This window comes from Parasteatoda tepidariorum, chromosome X1 (genome assembly GCF_043381705.1).
Source record: "Parasteatoda tepidariorum isolate YZ-2023 chromosome X1, CAS_Ptep_4.0, whole genome shotgun sequence".
In the NCBI taxonomy this organism is placed as follows: domain Eukaryota; kingdom Metazoa; phylum Arthropoda; class Arachnida; order Araneae; family Theridiidae; genus Parasteatoda; species Parasteatoda tepidariorum.
This window is the reverse complement of record NC_092214.1, coordinates 82649991-82672434: the sequence shown is the minus strand read 5'-3', so window position 1 is coordinate 82672434 and position 22444 is coordinate 82649991. Positions and strand designations below refer to the sequence as shown.

Genomic DNA, 22444 nt, shown 5'->3' with positions numbered 1-22444 from the left:
TTCAATATCTTATTCTTAAATATAACATGTTTCAATGTTTTTAAAATGCCACTAAACATTCAGAAATTCCTTGAGTTATAGAAAAAAGAAATATCGTAAGTTACAGAAAACCTTGTGAATGTGTATTAGAATTACTATACAATCTACATTTTATTTTTCAAGCACTTTTTGTTTCTTCAAACTTTCTTGCCTAGAAGACTCGATTAAATCTGCGAAAATGATTATCCCTAAAATTTTGTATATAGCTATAATAAGTTATGTCAATTTGATTTTAGTAAGAAATCCTCGAATAAATATAGCAAAAACAACATATCTAAATAATATCAGATAAAAAGTTCATGTATTTTAATTCTAGAAACTTAAAAAATCATAAATAATTCATAAATCAATTCAAATGTTCTTTTCAAAGGAGATTTAAAATTTTTTTTTTGCTTTTTGGACAGAAATCAGCTTAAAAATTGTCTATCGCCTAGAAACTTCGAGATATTTTCTATTAACAATTAATTAAACCTTTCCCAACAATCACAGAACATTATTTCATTTTCTTTAACATTCAGAGTTCTTTTACTAGGTTGCCTAGCAACGTAGTAAAATTAAGCATTAAGCTTTTGAAATAGTCAATGGGTTATCTTAAAATATTCATTTGCGCTGGCGACTTTTTTTGGCGGTTTTCTGGACTATCGCCAAATATATAAACCTTTATTGCTACCCATTTTACAACCCAATTTTTTCAAAATTTTGTCTACCCCCCCTAATTCAAGTGTCTAGATTCCAAATATGTAAAAAAAAATATATGTTTATTCAGAGAAAGTACGTTTTTGTGTCTGATTTCGTAACTTAATTAATAGTTAGCACTAATTAATTAGCATATTTGAGGTCACCCCCAGGAACCATTAAGACTGATCTAACTAAGATCGGATTTTCACTTAGTTCGTGAAAATCCGATCATTAGAACGAAAGTTATTCAGGGTGATATCCTTTTTTTTTGCGGACTGTACAAAAACGTACACAAAACCACACAAAACCGTACTTTCTCCGAATAAACATGTAATTTTTTTGCATATTTGGAGTCCTTATCTTCAAAATATACGGGTAGCCGCAATCTGGGAAATGTGGTCCCCATAGTTTGGTCAGGAGAGCGATTCAAATTTCGGGCCCCTTAATGTTAATTTCGCTTTTTTCGTTTTCAGTCATATTTTAAAAACTAATGAAGCAATTCCAAAAAAATTGCACCCACTCATAAAACTCATTTACCCAAAGCTAATTTCATGAAAAAAATAATTTTTAATAATTATTTATTATTTTTTATTATTTAATTAAAGTGAGGATGAAAAAAAGTTGAATTATAAGGTATGAATTTTTTTATACCATTTTAATCAACATATTTTTCAATTGAAAAATCTAAAGTTTCAACTGTTTTTATTTATTAGAAGATGAGAAAAATTAAAATTAATTATTTAAAAAAAAATAATTTGGCGACAATGAAGAAATGATTAAGTGGGGCGATAAATATTAAAATGTGATAAACTTATGAGGAACTTAACTAAGCGCGCGTAGCGAAAATTTCATTCATATTTTTTTCGCTAATAATCGTTTGCAAATCTTTTTATTTATTTATTTTTAAACTATAAAATACGATGCTTCTTTTTTAATAGTCTAAAATTCTGTTTGCAATTTAGTAAAGAAATTTGAATAAAACATCTTATTGAATAAAAAACATTTTATTCAACGAATGTCGAGTTTTATAAAAGCATGCTTCTGATAGAATATTATTATACACCAGATTGTGCTTATTTAATGTGATTATTTCTTAGTTTTTAGTTTTTTTTCTCAATAACTGATACAATTTCTATAATATACATACGATTGAATAGATTTGGAATAAAATATTTATCAATTTCTTGAATATATTTTTTATAAATATTAATAAAAATACGCTGTAAACATTTTTAAGCATCTCTTACATCATTGCAAATTTCTCAACATCTTATATATCATCTTAATCTTAAAAGTAATTTTTTAATCACCTGTCCGGAAGTGTTTCGCAGAGCTATTTTACCAACTATTTAATTATATTTTAACATTTTTAAAAATCTTATTCTTTACCCTACTACGTTTATTATTTCATCATCAATATACTAATAAATTTTTTTTAGTACTTTAAGTTAGGTTTTCTTTAAAGTAAAGTTCCTTTTTAAAATATAGTCAAGTTTTTTTTAAAAGAATTATTGTCTGCTAGCTAAGAATAAAACCCTGTTAAGAAATTAAAAACTTTCCGCTGTTTAAAATTATTTAATGCTGAACAGCTGATTATTTACTAAGCATGCTATTTTTTTCGAAAAAAGAATATAAATTATTGATTTTCTTCTTTTGTTTTGTTTCTTGTGACTTCAACATAGATTACCTGAAATTGTGTTGATTTTTTAGAAGTCACTACAAAGAGTCTAAAGATACTGAACATAAAAAGCTGTCGAATACGTAGCCAAAGTTTTTAGCGTCTTAAAATATCTCAGCATCTTAAATGTCGTCCTAACATCTTAGTTGTGAAATTTAATTATCTGACCACGTGTGATTCACTTATTATTTCATTATATCTTTTACTCTTTCTTTAAGATTCCATGTAGATTTTTTTAAGATTCCATGGAGATTTATACTAAACTATTTTGTTTAATTTTTTACTTTAGCACGATTCCCAAGATATTATTGTGGTATAAATTGTTATCAGGAAAAATGCCTTATTTTGTTAAGAAGGAAATACCAAAAATTGAAATTTGTATGAAGATGCCGAAGCCGTGACAATTTTAGAATCATCTGATTTTTTAAAGAAAATGCAATAAAAAAATACGAAATTTCCGAACTTATTTTGACTAAAAATTAAAAAAAATAAAAAAATAAAAAAACTGGTCAAGAAGGTTATCATACGTTTTACAGAAACAGTGAAAACCTATTTTTCCTATATTCCGTCAAAGGAGGATAAGAATGATTTTGCCCCAAGGGACCTACTCAATAATTTCATATCCAGAATGAAATCTGTTAGAGCGAAACATATTTCCTTGAAAATAAAAAAGTGGAAAAAATTAACTTTTATTATTTATCTAAGCTTATTCCATTTATTTAATGATATAGATACCTAGGTTAAGGATATGCGATGGAAGCCCCGTTTACTATTATACTATAAATGCATTAAATCATGTAGCTTGAATAATTTGTTTTAAGCAAATTATTTAATAATAATATTAAGCAAGTAAGGGTGTAAAAATAAACTCGATCAAAATACTCCGAAAGTATACCCTAAAATATATGTAGAATAAACTTTGGAATCGATATATAAAAAATACCTTTTCAAAGAACTTCGAGAAGGACAGAAACGCTAACTTGTTTGAAATAGTATAATGTAATGTCTCTTCGGTGTATATTTCACACATTTCCTGGGCAGTCTATAGAATGCCAAATGAGAAACCGGCAAAGTATAAAATGCATTCGTCAAAATGTCATTCAAAAATGACAATTAGGTTATTTTTTTATTTTTACATGAAAGAAAATTTTGTTTCCCTTAATAAGACAGGCAAAAATTATGTTTCGCACAGCTTTTTATTTTTCTTTACACATTTTGAATAAATGTTATTAAATGGAACTCTCAGTTTTCTTTTTTCAGAATGACATTTTTATGTTTGAGAAATGCATGTTACTGTGAATGTCCGAAATCTGGAGAATATCGACTTTCACCGGTGAATGTCAACAATCACATAGTCGCTTTGGTGATTGTCTGAAAAATGTTTTACAACCGATTTGATATTAATTTATTCGCTGATATAATTACATTTATTCAATATTTTAATACTTACTGACGATAGATTAGAAGAAACATCATTGTAGGGTACACCAGGCAAATGTATACCAGACAGTGGTACTTGACCTTAAAAAAACACCAGTGTATCATATACCGGGCAAATGCATATCGGGCTGTGGCACTTAACTAGACCTAGTATATATATCTGACATTTACCAAAGGTCTAGTCATACTAGTTCTTGTTAATTGCCACTGCCCGGTATACATTTGCTTGGTATACCAGACACTGATGTTTCTTTAAGGTCAAGTGTCACTGCCTGGTATACATTTGCCCGGTATACCAGACACTGATGCTTTTTTAAGGTCAAGTGCCACTGCCCGGTATACATTTGCCCTGTATATCCCACACCGATGTTTTTTAAAGGTTCAATGCCATTGCCCGATATATATTAGCCTGCTACTCCAAACACTGATGTTTCTTCTAATCTATCGTCAGTAAGTATTAAAATATCGAATAAATGTAATTATATTCGCGTATAAATTAATATCAAATCGGATGTAATAAATATTTCGGACATTCACCAAAGCGACTATGTGATTGTCAACATTCACCTTTGAAAATCAACAACCACCGATTTCGGTCATTCACAGTAACTTGCACATTATTAATATAACATAATGACCTCATCAGTATGTGTTTTTCATATTTTGCCTAAATAACATTTGTCATTCTATAGAATGCCTAGGGAAAGTATGTAATACCTCTCATATTTCATACTTTGCCTAAGAACATCCGGCATTGTATTGAATGCCTAGGCATTCTATTCAATACCTGCGTTTCATACTTTGCCGGACAAAAATAATCATAGTAGCAGTATTTGGTGGTAAATGTAACTGTAATCGTATTTAAAGAATATGCTGTGCGACATTTTATGGTTGATTTGCGAATGTAAGTTTCAGAATGTATCGAAAGATGAGGATGATATTTGCTAATCATCTTTATCCAAAGAAAGCCTTGTAACCTAAATATCTAGCGGAATGAAGCGATTTTTTAAACAATGAATCTTACAATATGCAACATATTATTTCAATATCTTATTCTTAAACATAACATATTTAAATGTTTTTAAAATGCCACTAAACATTCAGCAATTCCTTGAATTATAGAAAAAAGAAATATCGTAAATTATAGAAAACCTTGTGAATGTGCATTAGAATTACTATACAATCTACATTTTATTTTTCAAGCACTTTTTTTTTCTTCAAACTTTCATGCCTAGAAGACTCGATTAAAGCTGTAAAAATCATTATCCCTAAAATTTTGTATATAGCTATTATAAGTTATGTTAATTTGATTTTAGTATGAAATCCTCGAATAAACATAGCAAAAATAGCATAATCTAAATAATATCAGATAAAAAGTTCATGTATTTAAATTCTGAAAACTTATAAATCGATTCAAATTTTCTTTTCAAAAGAGATTAAAATAATTTTTTATTTTATTTATTTATTTATTTTTTTTGCTTTTTGGACATAAATGAACTTAAAAATTGTCTATTGCCTAGAAACTTCGAGGTGTTTTCTATTAACTATTAATTAAACCTCTCAGAGCAATCACAAAACATTATTTCAATTTTTTTACAGTCAGAAATTGGTTGCCTAGCAACCTAGTAAAATTAAGCGTTTCTCTTTTGAATCAGTCAAGGGTTATCTTAAAATATTTATTTGCGCAGGCGACTTTTTTTGGCGGTTTTCTGGACTATCGCCAAATATATAAACCTTTATTGCAACCCAATTTACGACCCAATTGTTTTAAAATTTTGTCTACCCCCCCTAATTCAAGTGTCTGGATTCCAAATTTGCAAAAAAAAATACATGTTTATTCGGAGAAAGTACGTTTTTGTGCCTGATTTCGCAACTTAATTAATAATTAGCATATTTGAGGTCACCCCCCGGAACCTTTAAGATTGACACTTAGTTCGTGAAAATCCGATCATTAGAACGAAAGTTATTCAGGGTGATATCTTTTTTTTTGCGGACTGTTCATAAACAATATTTGAAGAACTGTATCCTTTTTTGAATCTATAAAATACATGTTTGAAATTAATAAAAATATCAAATAGACAAATAAAACTTGAAATCAGTTTTAAAACTGTTTTTTTTAAATTATTTAGAATACTTAATACCTTGATTCAAATATATCAAGATCTTACATTTGCTTAAACTAATATTTAAAAAAAACGAAAAAAATATCTTTTAAAACATTATTCTAAAACTCAGAATTTGGCGTTAACAAGTGAAGTTAATTACCATTTTAACGTATTCATGATTGGGTTCTTTAATTTCTATGAAAATAATGCTCTAACCAATATTTTTCTTTTGTTTCTATAGTTAATTACACTTATGAATTGATCCTCGTGATGAAATTTCTGTTAGAAAAAACATTAAGATTATTTAACATAATAAATATTTTAGGGATGCAGTATTTTACAAGGTGGACAACAGATGGCGCTGCTTCAAACATTTTTAGTAAAGTTGGTTTCATTTCAGCTGTTGCGTTTCGGGTAACTCAGTTTCAGAAAATAATATTTGAAGCTCGTAGTATTTCCATAATATATATTTTTTTGAGAATATCTTTCTGAAAATATATTTCTGCATCTCGAATCGAAGAAATGTGCTTTGTCTATATATGTGTGATGTTCAAAAAATACTTTTGATTTGAATCTAGCTTTAAGATTTTTCTTGAAAACGAAATTAATTAAAAAGTTTTTTTTTTCAAGGAAAAGAAAAACTTTATTGTTCTGCTTTTAATTTGATTTGAGTCTAATTTTATGATTTTTCCTAAAAACAAAATTATAAAAATAAAAAATAAATTTAAGGAAAAGAAAAACTTTATTGTTCTGGTTTTAATATTTCTTTCTTTCTTTAGGTAAGATTACAGTTTTTGGTACACAGACTGCTTTAGTGCAGCATACTTCAAGAGTGTAATAATTTTTTGTAGAAATAATTAATTTACCAATGTTTACTGTCTAGAACTTTTAAATTTAAATTTTTAAGGTAATGTAATTCAATTTCACGGGTAGCTGACTGGCTATTCACAAAGCAAAATATTAAGAGTTGTGCAAGATACTTCTCAAAATATAGAGCTTTTAAGGAAACCTCTTCACCAGTTGTGTTTTTAAAACAGTATCCATTGGTATAATTGAATTTTTAGAATACTTCTTGGGTAATTAAAAATAGTTAAGAGCTTGGTAGCTAAGTGCAATTTATTCAATCTATATGAAAAAGAATAAACCAAAAATATTTTCACTGAAACTAAAAAGAATTTAAAAGTTTTCATTATAAGTTTTTTTTATTATTTTCATATAAATATATTTTTTGTTATTTTTATTTATATAAGTTTTCATTAGTTCTCAAAAAAACACCAAGAAACTATCAACATATGGCATGAAGAATTGAATTACAGCATATCAGAAATTTATTGACAGCCCATTAATTGACTGACTTTTTTTTCAATTTCACCAATGGAATATGAATATAGTAAAATGCAATCATATTAATTCAGTAATTAAATACTTTTCATATAAATTGGAAATATACATTTTGAGAACTTTCTTCCAAATATTTTTGAGTTGAATGCAAAAAACAATTATATTTTACTGAGATTCATGACTTGGATTTTAAAGTACTACTAAATAAAACACTATAGAGATATTTTATGTAATCTTACTGTATAACAACATACACAGATCATTTTTTTTTAAAATTAAAATATGCTTTTAAGAACAAAGCATCAAATTTGTTTAAAAAAACTGAGTTACCTGTTTAAATTTAATAAAATTATTTATAATTTAATATTCTAAAATGGATACAATATACAATTAAAATAGACAGCCAAAACATTAAAATGAGGTGTAAACAATAAATTTTGATTTCAGGATTGACATTTTCATGAAATTTCTTTAACACGTACAAAAAAAAAAACTGTAACATCTCTTGGTTTTTCATCCTTAAAATAATGTGCTATGTAAGATAAATAAACTATGGCAATTCATGCAATTGTGCTAAAAGCTTAATGGACTTAAATTTTTTTATAACTCATTTAATATTAAATTGCCAATATATAAGATAATATTTTAAAGATTTATTTATAAAAAAATGATTTTTTTATAATTTTTTTTATTTTTGATTTGTTGTTTATGGGTTTTATTTGTGTGTGCATTGGCAAAGTTAAATTATTTAAAGAAATTCTTTTTCAATAATAACAAATAAAAAATGTAGAAATAATTCAGTTATATCAGAATTTTTGTATAATTCATTCAGGAAAGCTGCTTTACAGAAGATTTATAAATCTTTTTCTTTCGAAATGATGTTTCAATAGCTGTAAGGGCAATAAAAACCATTAAAAAGCATTAACCAATAAAAAAGCACTAGCCAATAAAATATTTTAGGCGCAAATAAAGTATAAAGAAAGGTGTTCACAAAGAAATCAAAGTTTTCTGAATCCCATCAATGCAAAAAAAGAAGAATTAACAAATGTTTAATGGATAATTTAAGAAAAAACGGAGGAGTTAAAAACATTAATCAGAAAGAAAATACGTTTACAGTTCCGTTCACACGACAATGATCCAAAGAGTGGAACATGGAATTAGAATTTGTATTTTATCACCAAATTATGCCCGAATAATATTATTTTTCATGCATTTAAAGTTTACTTTATGAAACATTTTTTTTTACAATTCAGTTTGATTCGGTATCCATAATTATTTGATTTTTTATGAATTTTAGAAATTTGATATAAGTTGTAAATTTTTATCTTGTTATACAATTTTCCTAAACTCCATTTTTTATCGTTTACCTACAATCCATGAAAGCTTTTAAAGGTATAATATATCTTTCTATTAAGCATTAAATTCAAAAGTTTATTTTAAAATTTCAATATCAAAATATTACCTTAAGGTTACATTTGTGGAATATTGGTGTTTCAAGGATCTTATTTTTACATTTCAACTGCTTCATTGAGTTACGCTGTGTATTTAATGCAATAAGTATTATGACGTATATTCAAGATAAATAATGATGTTTTAATAAAAAATGTGTTAAGGGATGTGTATAGGGAATGTGTTTAGGGCTTCTTTTCACATGGATTTTCAGGTGACTGATAATACTGTGATAGTAAAAGAAAACTTCGAAAGTTTTTTTTTTATTTGCCTTCCTTACAAGAAGGTTTTTCTGTAACGATTTTCATCCCTTCATTTCCTCTTATCTTATTTAGTAAATCCTTTTCAGTACAATACTATAAATGTTTTAAATTTTAATATTTGACTTTTGTATTTTTAAAACATAGGCTACTCTAGTACTTTTCAACTAATTCATAGCTAGTTTGAAATTCGCTACAATAATTTTCCACGGTCAGAAAACAATTTAAAAATAATGAAAAACAAAAATCTAAAGAATTTTCGCAATGTTTGAAAGTAACTACTTCTACATACTATTAAAGCGAAAAATTCAATATATTTTTTTAGCAAGAATAGGTAAAATGATAGTTCTGATATAGATGACAATTAAAAAAGAGAAATATATATATATATGAAAACTTCTAAAGGAAATTAACGTTTTTCTGTAACGACATTTATCTCTTCGGTTTCTGTATAGATTCTGTATTTGGTATATATTAAATCCTTTTCAACACAATACTAAAATTGTTCAAAACTTTATAATTTAACTATTGCTTTTTTAAAAAACAAAAGTTTTCCTAGTAGTTTTTAATTAATTCATAGCCAGTTTGACATCCACTGCAATAATTTTCCCCGGTCAAAAAAATAATGAAAAACAGAAATTTCAAGAATTTTCTGCTACTTCTGCATACTATAAAAGCAAAAAATTCTATATATGTTTTGACAGGAATAAGTAAGATGATAGTATTGATATAGATGAGAGCAATATGTGATGTTCCCCAAACAATTACGTTATTTTTATACACATATTTGTTCATATAAAGAAGAATGGATAGGAAATCAGATAAAGGGTAATTTACAGGAACACGATATGGCTTTGATCAGAGTAATGTAGGTCATGTTAGCACTTCTTGAGATTGCTTGATAATTGATACTCTCACTAACTGTCATGCTCATAACAGGCCGGAACAAGATTCGCAGATTTCTCATGAATAACACTCTAATCCATATTATGCATCAGAGTTTGTTTGTTTTTTCTTTATTTGGATTTCAGCTAAAATAAAGTTTCTCGCCTTGTTAAGTATAAGTACGCAGAGAAAAATACTGCGGCAAAGTTACCGCACTCTATCGTAAAGCGATTTCTAGTAAAAAAAAACAACAACAACATAATTCTGGTAATAAAAGCAAACTATACGGTATTTAAACAAATCTTTGGTAAAGGTTTTCATTAAAGTGGTAACGGTTTACCGGAAATTCTAGTCTCCAAAATTATAGTGCTTATTACGACACTTTTAGTAAAAAATAAAAAACTAAAAATACATAATCCCGAATAAAAATACATCCCGAATAAATGGTTTTTATGTCATGTTATAAGGTATAATAAAATTACCAATTTTTACCTCATTGACCAAATTTTAACACATATTATAAAACGATATTTTTATGCGAATTTTACCAAAATTATTACCCAAGAACTTAGGTAAACATTTTTATGCATTTTAGTGCTCTCATAGAACCAGAAACATGGTAAATTTTACCATATACTAGTAGTTTTAAACAATACTTTATTTCTCAGTGCATCAATCAATGGTGTTAATATCGATTTTTAGAATTAAATTTTTTGTTTAATTTAGTGTCAGCAGATATATTTAATCTAATGTATAAGAAAAAGTGAAAAATGTAATTTTTTTCATCAAAAGTTTTTATAGAAGCTTAATTTTTCATCAACGATTTTCATTTAATTTTGTAACTGGCGTTGAAAAACCGATCCAATTCTGTTTTTACGATTATCAGTGTTCAACTCCGTAGCATTTAAATTTTGAACACAACACAGAAGACAAAGGAGCTCTTGAATCAAGCATTGGGACAAACTGGCCCTCGTGGAGGACTTTTTTATGGAACAAATCTGCATTTGCGTTACATAGAGAGGAAACTCACGAAAACCTCTCATGGTTAGTCTGAAGGCAAGGAGATTCTAACACATGATCCGTCTACCATTGAGGGTATTTTACGTCAGCACTGGGCACCGGGAGCTGAAATCATATCACTCAGCCACCGCTTAGGCCCCCTTAGCCAACTCGGCTCTTTTCAAATCAATTGCAATATTTTTTTCCATGGTTTCATTACATCATTACATGGTTTCATTACACCATGGTGGTTTCATTACACGGAAACCACCATTAAAACGCATAGTACTTGTAATTAACTTGCAGTGTGATCTACTTTTTGCCTCGCATATGACGTAGAAAATAAGTAAAAAAATTTGGCTAAAAATATATTTTGTAATCATGTATCTGCACTGAGATAAAAAGAGGTGTAGGCAAAACTACTAGATTATGGTATAATTTGCAGCTTTTTGTTCTACGGGAACAACATTAAACTGAATAATTTTTACCGAAGAGCTTTGGTAATGGTTTTGGTACCAAACAACATTCAATGATAATTTTATAAAATGTGATAAAATTTGGTAAATGTGGTAATGTTTGTTAATTTCATAATACTACTTTCCTTAGAGCATGGTATAAATACTATTTTTTCGGTAAAATTATTTTTAAGTTTTTTTAATATTTTACTAAATGTATTGTAATAAAAACTATAAGTTTGAAAACCAGAACTTTCGGTAAAGCAATACCATATAAAAGCAAAATTTACTAAATGATTTCTTAAATACCATATATTTTTGTTTTATTAACCAGAATTATGGGATTTTTACCAAAAATGTTATTACCTTACAGTACTGTAATTTTAAAGTACGATTTATTTTTTTCCATGCATTATTTATATAAAATATCAATAATGCTGGATTATCCACATCAGTCAAAATTAAAAAAAAATGTCATGAAATCCTCGAGAGTACATAAAATATAAATTTTAATTTTATAAATGAAATAACTTCTTGTTATTGACAATAATCGACAATAATTCACATTCTGTAAGAATTTTCCACTTTTTGCATATATGCCTAATTTGCTTCAACTTTCTCAAAATGAAAGTGCTGTTATTTACTCAAATTTAACTAATCGGACCATTCTGTTGTTAAATTATTTCCAAGTTCTGCATGAGCATATTTATTAATCAAATTAACCAAATAAAATATTATCACCCCTTAAGAATATTTTCAACTACAACTTTAAAATACTTCTTGCCTTCTTTTTGAAAGCCTATCATAAACGTAAAAGATTAATTAACATTTACAATCTTTGCATATTCAGTGCAATAATATCTTGATTACATTTGGTTTCTTTACTTCGATGAATTTAATCGTGATCAATCCTCGAATTACATACGTGAAATTTATGCCCCTAAGAGCATTCCATTGCTTAACTCAACACTTCAATTGATTAAAGGAGTTAGAGTAGAACATTAATTAAACCTGCCAATCAAGAGATTTGTGTATCCATTTACATTAGTTCAATTAAAGAAATCTTGATAAATAAAATAGGATTTAAATAATAAGGATTTAACCATTTATTGTACAATTTCAAATTACATTAAAATTCATGAAAAAAGAGTCCAACCTAAAAATTATTTAATATATTTGAGATAGTTAAAAAATGTAATAAATTTTCTCATGGAATGGGACATTCAGAAAAAAAATTATTCAAAGAGTTGAAAAATTCCAAAAAACAAGAAATTGAAACAACAAGAAATTGAAATACTACACTTATCCTAAACAATCCAAGAAGAACAACAGGAACTCATTATATTCTTAAAAAAAACTTCTAGACGTTGAAATAGATCATCAGCATAACCGAATGTACTGGGTCAACAGCGATATTTTGGTATTATGTTTTATTCATGAATTCAAAATAAAGAGCCCAAAGCAAACCAGACAATTTAATTTTTATTCTGCATTAGCTGTAAATCGCAACGGGGATGGTGTGACGCTAGTGTAGAGCACTTTTTTAAAATTGGCAATTCACTAAATTGATTTTTTGCAAACAATTTATTGACTCTTCTAATTAGTTTAAACCCTTTCATCACCTCATAATTTTGACGACATTTCTTCAAAAATCACTGATTTCTTTAATTTTTTTTAAAATTTTTAAAACATTCTTTATTGGTTATTATACATACCAGTACATATTTCATTAAATTTAGAAGCTTTTTAAATACATAAAACTAGTTATTTGCTTACCATATTTTCATTACGCTGGGCCTTCTTTGCATATTTAAAATCTAAGTTGCCGTTTTTTTATTTTTTTCTTATAATGAGTAATAAAATTAAAGTTTCTGGGATGGAGACATTTTTTCCGTAAATAGAGTCAATACATTCATATATATTATGCACATTTATATGTATGTATACATTTATAAATTATGAAATAAAGCAACAACCAACATCATCAAAAGAATTCTCACCGTCTGTTAATGGAACGAGTAGTATATAATGGTTGTTGTTGTTGCTAATTCCCATCTGGTCTGGCGGGGTCAGACCAGATCAATAAATCCGTTGACATTTAGAAAATCCGAAACCAAAATGGGAGAGGAATGAATGTCGTTCCAGTCCAGTCCTAAACAGTTCCAGATGTGCTCAGGTGATGCCTGGTTTTGTTGGCATTTAGGGAAAGGTCTTTTGATTAGCAGAAAATGTGAGACTTTTCAGGTGTCCACTGGTATATAATGGTTAACAAGATTAACAACATGCAGATCAAAGTCCTCAACTGATCAGGAAATATTATAATATTGAAAGATTTCCAAAAACTAAGTAAATCTAAACATTAAGGTAAAAGCATTTGGAGCATTAAACGTAAACGGTTCCGTTATGTGTTGCACGTAAACGTTCTTTGCAATTTATAAGTGAAATAGATCGTTACAATAAATTGAAGTGGAAAAATTAGAAATATATTACGCAGCAAGAAAGATATGCACTTAACAAAGTTTGCCAATCCCAATTAGCATAAGCTTCCAATTCGCATTCCAGCATTTGCTTAAAATAAATTTTACAAAGTGATAGAATGCTAATTGGAAGCTTAGCTTTCGTTTTTATTTTATTAATCTTGCTGACAAGTAGAAACTGTTCTTGCAAAAATGGCTGGCATGGATGACTTTCTGCACAATTTTTTGGGTGCTCTTTAATATATGTAGGCTATGCATTTTTTAGTTTAAATTTGTCATTTTTTAATACATTTTTATTTGGGAAGGTATGTTTTTATTTGGTACTCAAATAAGAAAACTGTTCTCTACCCTTGCATGTTTTTAGCTTAGTTGAGTTTTAAGTGAGGCAGAAAGTTAAAATTTCGGGCACAGACAAACATAGCACAGAACAACATGATATTCTATCCGGACTTTTTGCCAGTTGTATCTCTGAATTATTTTTAGAATTTATACAACGCATTCAATACTTACTCTAAGAGTGCATCGTAAAAAAAGAGAAAACATAAGCAAGCATTTTTGAAATTTCTAAGCCAAATAAAACAAGAAAAGCTTTTAAAGGGCACATCCTTAAAGACAGTTTCAACTCTTGAAAGCAAATCACGGCAAGTTGTAGTTGCTGAATTTTATCTTTCTGAAAAAAAGAAATTCAACCTCACCTTTTAAAGATAAAAACAAACAAAAACGGAGCTAGGAAAATATTTTAAAACTGTTTTCGAAAAACATCTGTCTTTTTTTTCTACTCCGAGAAATAGCACCATTACTCCGCTGACACATTGTCCTTTTCTCGAGTCTCTTAAAACCCTAGCCATAGCCTCGGTTTGTAGAATCCTAAGCGTAAAGAGAGTCGCGGGTTGTGACGTCACAAACCAATCGATTATTTTGAGGGTGGAAGTTGGAGTTCAGTGTGCATGGGACCTGTTGCCAAGCAACCAGCGTATCAGTTGCCCATGACCCGTAAGAATTGAGTTTGGTAAAAGCTCAACTGTTGAAAATAATGTGGTCAAAACTTTTCACATTTCTATGCATGAAGTGACACGTTTGAATAGAGAAAAAAATATTGAGAGACCTGTTGCATTTGACGACCTATCGGACAACTTGTTAGATTCGTTTTTTTGAATTAGTTTGTTAATGAATGCTATTACTTGGCCCAACTTACTAACTAGTTCTCTTAACAAGTAAACAATTGATTAACTGAAAGCTTGCTAACAGTTTTACATTATTTTTAAACTTCCTTAATGCTAACTTGCAAGTTTTTAACAAGGTATAACAACTGATTTTTTATATTTAAAACTTAAGGTGTAAAAAGGTATTAAAACTGAAACAGTCACTTTCAGTTTCATTGGTTGAACTTGCATTTTTTGCAGTAACACATAGGGGTATTTAAGGGTGAAGCCCGCTTTTATTGCTTAAAATTTTTTTTCCTGCTGAAATTATTGGGAATTTCCAAAGGTAGTGAATTTTTAAGTTTCAAATGCTATAGGATAAAATAACGTTATTAGGAATATAAATGGTACTGTCATTTTTCACAATAACATTTTCAGAGAAAATCAATAGAGAACTACGCAATCCGTATAAACTAGAAATATACACAAAAAAAGAGAAAAAGTGTATATATACAGCTGTGCTATAATATTTTGTCTTGAAAGTGGGACAGGTGTGTAAAAAACATCGGTCATTAAAACAGGGATTCACAGTAGTAATAAGAGTGCCTATTTTTACACCAAGATCAGAAAGATGTTTATAGAAAATTAGCCTGGAAAGCACATTTTCTGCCATAAAACTGACAACTCCAAGATGATAATGCAAATGCCTCTGAGCTCACAGTTCGAAGAATATTAAAAGATTTTAAGGACTCCGCAGTTAACAGTTGCAATGAAAGCAAAGTGTCTGAAGAGGGCCAAACAGTGGCGTTCTAGAGATATATCTGGTTATAATTTCATCACAAATGATAAAAGTCCTCCACGAAGACAAATTTCTCCCAATACTTGAGTTCCCTTGTCTTCTGGATTTGGTTCAAAATTACAAGGTTATGGCGTTGTGCATTAGTAGTCGTTGACTATGATGTTTTTTTTTATCAACTTTGCAAACCTACTGAACATGCGACATCAATATCTCTTCTGATTGATATTGTTTATTTTCTTTATAATGTTTGTTTGTATTTAGTTCATTTCTAACAAACGCTATTTTCTGGATCTCATATTTAATATTCTCCATATTTGTTAAAACTCTAATTTGAAAATTTTGAGTATGTTTGCTTAAGTGATTGAAATGTTGCTTGCACTTCGAACTTTCGGAGTGTCTCCGGATGTATTAGTAGTCGTAAACCCAAAAATTGGGTCGGCTGTCCAAAGACGGTTATAATATAAAATAAAATGATACATTTAATATTATTTTCTATGAAATAGAGAAAGATATCTCATGTTTATTATTTTTTTCTATTTTTGGCAGGTCTTCTTCAGCGATGAAAACACATTTGAATTTTTTCTGAATAAAACTCCGTTTGTGCGTCGTCGTCATGGAGAAAAGTTTCATCCCGACTGTGATGCTCAGACTGCTAAGCACCCTGCAAAAGTGATATCAGTCATCAGTGGCAAAGATAGTGGATGCGTGGTAAAAGGTATAATGAGGCAAGATTAGAACAACGAAGTCTTACATACTCGGTTGGTTCCGCAGCTCAGAGAATGATTCATTTTTATACAAGATGGAGCCATTCTGCATGGTCTAATAAAGCTTTTTTTGGAACTATACCTCTGTTGGATTGGAATCCAATTAAAAACTTGTGGGAGCTGATGAAGAGAGAAGTGGCTAACGATGTAGTAAAACAACTATTAGAAAAGACAATTCATGGGTGGAATTATCATTCTAAAATGCAGATATCATTATAATCTTGTATTGATAGCATGTCGCGCAGAATTCTCATAGCGTCTAAAGGCTCAACAAAATATTAACATTTATTTTGCATTAATTTCAATTTTTTTCAAGAATTAATAAACACATATTTTTTTTCTATTACTATGATGTTTTGATGATGAAACTATATTGTGTTTGAAAATAGATAATACGGTGGATAATAAAAAATATACATTGTATGTAGTAAAAACAGTAAAGCTGTATAAACAATCACCTGATAATTAAGATTTTACATAGAATTTTATAGTGCGTCTAATAATTTGGCCAAAGATTTCATTGTCGACTCAGGATTTTCAGAAGAAATATGTAAACAAACTTCCAGACAATATCAACAGCAAAAATAGGCGTTATATACCGGTTCAATAACGCAAGTTGTCTGACATAAAAGGCTCATTTCAGTCATCTATGTCACTTATTTTGCAATTATATATCTAAATAATCAAAAATTATGCATCTAAATAATTTCAGAATTATGAAGTAATGCATGTTATGAGTTAAACACAATATAATAGATGGAGAGGAAACTATATTTTAATAATTAACCCCTTAAGAGTGACATATATTTCAGAAAAATGGACCAAAAATGGAAAAATTTTTTTGACTGTTTAATTTTGTTCTTTATATTATTATAAGAGTTATAAAATGTTTTTTAGAACTAAATTATAATTTTAAATGCATTAACTACTGTATATATAATGTTTACATACACATAAAAAAGTAATGGATTACACACACATCTTATTCAATTCGAGCAAATTAAACAACATTTTGAAGTAAAATATAATATTACTAGTATAATATAATATTAAAACACAGCAATATTTTCAATACATAAATTTTACAAATCTTTTATAGTATGGTATATCCCAAACCCACTTCCTCATTTTCCTCCCTCGACCCAAGTCTTAATCGGTGAAAAACTAGGATCACTAATGCCATCTATTAGGAAAATAGTGAATTAAGTATCCTAAAGTAGAAACGAACTCAGCTCGGGCTTCACAAAATATAAACGTTAATTTTTCTCCTGCCCGCATCACAAATAATGCACGTAGTAGTTGCCCGAACTGGATTCGGGCAACACTGGCTAGGGGTTAACAGCAATAAAATTATTAAAATTGATAATTCAAACTAGGTCGGTTGCAGAGGCAAGTACTAGTTTTGAAAATATTAAAAAAAGAGGAGATGGATTTAAATAAAATGCACAATAAACACAGTACAGCATGAAAAAGGTCTTTAAATTGAAAATGTGCCTATCCTATGTATTTTTGAAGGAAAATAGCGAAACTGTAATTATTTAAAATTTACTATGCCTCATTTAATAAAAAATTCCACTTTCCATCTTGAGAACCTTTTGAAAATTAACAACTCACAATTACAAGTTACAGGCAAATTGTCAATGACAGTGGGTTCTTCACCAACTTGGTCTGTTGCAGAGGCGTTAATGAGTTTGGAGCAACATTGGCGTAATTGCTGGTGACGAAAGACTTATCTACCTTCAGGAAGTTTCGAGGCTCCCTGTGCATTATAAAGTGTGATATTTGAGAATTAAAAGAATCATATCTACTTTTCTTTCATAAAAATGGTACATGATGAACTATTTTAATTTTGATATACTTCTTAGCACCTGTTGTTTGAACAGAATCACATATAAATTCATCAAAATTATAGCAAAAACGCTCAAATGTGATGCGCAGCGTAATGTTTGTACTAAATTGTTTAGTTTCTTTTAGCTGTTAATGTCTCACTGGAGACTTAACAATAAGTTATCTAGAATGGTCTGGAGTTCATCTTTAATGATGTTCTGAAATAAGTACTGTCATCCGTGTGCACTGTAGCACCCCAGTTTAGATCAGAGGGAAGATGATAGGTATCACCCGGCCTTCGCACCACGCTAACCAAACAAGCTATCGCTTAGATGTAATCTTTTTTCAAAGCTCTTTCGCCAAAGAAAATATAAAACTATAGGATTTTATATATATATATATATATATATTTTCTACCTTNATCATACATATTAAGTAAGAGATAAATAATCATTTGCAATTTATTTATTTTGACAGAAGAAGATATTTCATGTTAATTTTCTTTGATATAAACTCATGTTTGTGAAAATTGCAACACCATGAAGGACTTACGCGAGTGAGCTGAAATTTTCAGGAAATGCAGAATAGAATTTCAGATCCGTAGCGCATGCGTATGCTGAGCAGCGCCCTCTGAACGGCGGATGGATCCGAATAAATAGACGGCTGTAGAGAGGCGTTTATGGTTATCGGTGGTTATCTGCTAGTGGTAAACGTTAGCTCAAACATTACTTATGCCTCTTCGACGAAAGAGAGCGAGATTTCAACAACCTACGGAGTTTGAAAGGGGGAGAATCATCGGCCTTCGTGAAGCTGGATTGTCTTATCATGCAGTAGCCGATCGTTTGAAGCGTAACAGAAGCACAGTGATGCGTGTTTGGAAGCAGTGGACGGACGAGTGTCAGACAACTCGGAAATCCAGGAATGGGCCCCGAAATGTCACGTCAGCTCGCGATGATAGACACCTGGTCCGCATGGTGCTGACAGATCGTACAGCTCCCTCTAGACAACTGGCAGCACAGTGGTCAATAGCTACAGGTGTTTCATTGTGTGCTTCATCAATTCGTAGACGTCAACTACAGCGTGGACTGCGCGCAAGGAATCCTTTATACAGGATCACCATAACGCCAAACCATAGCCGCCTGCGGCTACAATGGGCCAATCAGCATAGGGACTGGCGTGCTGATTGGCAGCGTGTCGTGTTTTCTGTCGAATTCCACTTTAATTTGTAGTACCATGATGGCCGCATTCGTGTCAGACGCTATGCCGGTGAACGCCACTTTTCGGAGTGCATTATCGAAAGCCACAGTAGACGAACACCCGGAGTTATGGTCTGGGGTGCTATAGCATATCATGGACGATCTCAATTGCTACGAATTGTGGGCAGTCTGAACAACAAACGGTACATCAGTGAAGTTTTACAGCCCCAAGCTGTTCCCTTCCTTCAAGCCTTGCCAGGAGCTGTATTTCAACAAGCAATGCCCGCCCTCATATTGCTAGGACTGTTCAATCCTTCCTTGCATTGCGACAGTTACAGCTTCTTCCTTGGCCTGCGTATTCCCCAGATATGTCACCGATTGAACATGTGCGTCATTTCGTTGGTCGGTGCCTCGCTCGTGATCCTCGTCCTGTTGCTTCTACAGACGAACTTTGGGTACGCATACAAACTATATGGAATGCTCTTCCTCAGACAGACATTCAAAATATACTTAACTCCATGCCACGTCGTGTAGCAGCGCTTATTGAGGTGCGTGGTGGCTACACAAAATACTGATTTCGATCTCTTGTTATTGTTTGTGTGCTTTGAAAGTTTAATCATTTATTTGTACCACTACCACTCAACTGTGTAGTAAATTTCATTCAATTAAGACGATTCCTTCATGGTGTTGCAATTTTTACAAACAGGAGTTTGTGAAAAAATATATAATATATATATTATTATATTTTATATATATTATATAATTCAACGTAAACGACTCAATTTTGGGTCGTTTACGACTACTAATGCTCAACTCCGCAGCCTTGTAATTTTGAACCAATCCAGAAGACAAGGAAACTCCTGGAGCAGTATCCCCTGTGGTATGATTTGTTGTGGGCACATGGAGGACTTTGAGACTCGACAGATTTAACGTACAGCTGTCACCATTTACTACACGGAGAGACTTCGGCCAACTGGGATCGAACCCACGACCTCTTGGACTTGGGCCCAGTGCCCTATGAACCTTAAATTAATTAAATTAACTACTTGTTTTCTATTTTGTTGAACTATAGATAGGTACTATATTTATATCCTACATGCATGCTGAGTCCTATCCTACATGCGCGTTGAGATAAGATGGGATATTGGGCACACTCCAGAACTTTCTATTTGATAAATTAGATGGCAACAAGGTGGTAGAAGTGAAGATAAGTTACACATGGGTGCATTAACGTAAAAATTTGTAAAATAAAGCATCACATTTTTAAAAAACAACAACATAACAATTGCGTAAAATGTACGTTTCATTCGTTTTATTAAATTTTAATAACATTATAGGCTACAATGTAGTTCGCAGTTCAATATGCTATGGGGAGCTTAAGCCAAGGGGGATCATAATCTAATTATATATGTTTATCGATAATCATGTTTATCAATTTGCAAATAATGACGCAAAACATAATACGCAAGTACAGTTTGGAAAAAGATAAGCGTAGCCAGTCTCAACCCAAGAAGTTTCTATAATACAGTTCATCAGTAATTGGTTCTCAAAAGTCAAATGACATTGCCAAAGATCTTGGATTGTATAGAAAGAGTATTATTTTTTGGAAAAAAAATGAAGAAAAAAACATTGAATTCACATGCTTGAAGTGTGATCCCTCAAAATCAGTTTTTGTTTTCTCCATTCATCCACAAGTTTAACAATAATAAAAAATAACTTGCTGAGAAATAGAGTTAAGTAATTTTTTTTTACAGTAACCTTCGAATTATAGAAAAATAAAGTTTGACAAAGAACTCGAGCTCTTGGATATAAATAGACAGCTGGTGTCTGAATTGAAACAAGCTTTGACAGAGGTAAATATCATCATCTTACTATGGATGCAAATGCAAGGTTAATTACTAATTGCTCTAATAAGGAAGCAGAAGAAAAGACAGCAGGGAGAAAAAGTGATTAAATGCCTCATCTATAATACTTAATGATTATAAGAACTATGTCCTGAAAACCGAGATCATAATTACTTAGGTTGTGTTTATGAGTTACATATTTATATGAGTATTTACATAGTTATTCATTTTCTCAACTTTAAAAGCCTTTAAAAAAGACCTATACATCTCACTTCCTTTAAAACATAAAATAATTTTTTTTTATACTATTCTAAAAATTTAATATTTTACTTATTCCTTTTATATGATCGGTTTTATTCATGTTTGACTTGGTTTTGGGTCATGTTTTAACTGTAAATTTTATTCCAGTTTGTTCCTTATGTAATCTTTTACTTTTATGCATTGCTTTTACCACGCACGATATGCGTGTTTTATTCACTTTTATGTATATATTGTTTTTACTCTTTTAATTATAATCTTTGTGATTTTCAATGTGTTGGCGGGATTTAGGGTCATGTTTTTAACTGTTGTTCGCTTGTGTTTTATTCTTTTTATACTTGGTGTTGATATAATTCCTGATGTTTTGTGTAAGTTTTATGTATGTTTTATGTAACTACACTCGTATGCCCTTAAATAAGGCGGGACGAGATACAAATAAACAATACTATTCTAAAAAATAAACGCAGAATCATTTAAGCAGATTCAGTAGTTGCATTAATTGTTATTTTGTTACATTGTTAGAAAATTGAAAGTTCCTTATTCACCCAACAACAATTTTATGAAAAGAATTAACAAAATTCATAAATGGCTAAATGGTTTGTATACTTTATATAAATTATTAAACATAAAATAAAAGTTGACAATTTGGCAAGCTGGATAAAAATCAAAAAAATCTAGAAATTTTTTGATTTTTTTTTAATGAAACTAAACAAATTAAAGCTGGAATAATATTTAAATCTAAAAACAGTAAATACAGGTAGGGTAAACCAACCAGTGAAGGAACACTACCCAGTGAAGGAACATTTCA

At 29.9% G+C, this 22444-nt stretch overlaps 1 protein-coding gene and 1 pseudogene across 1 annotated transcript in view; one reads left to right on the top strand and one right to left on the bottom strand.

The window, feature by feature from the left end:
- LOC107450611 (gamma-aminobutyric acid receptor subunit beta) overlaps window positions 1-22444 on the bottom strand; it is a 481963-nt gene that overhangs the window by 20132 nt on the left and 439387 nt on the right. The gene's annotated exons all lie outside the window — the stretch shown is intronic.
- On the top strand, window positions 9839-16793 carry LOC139427084 (uncharacterized; annotated as a pseudogene).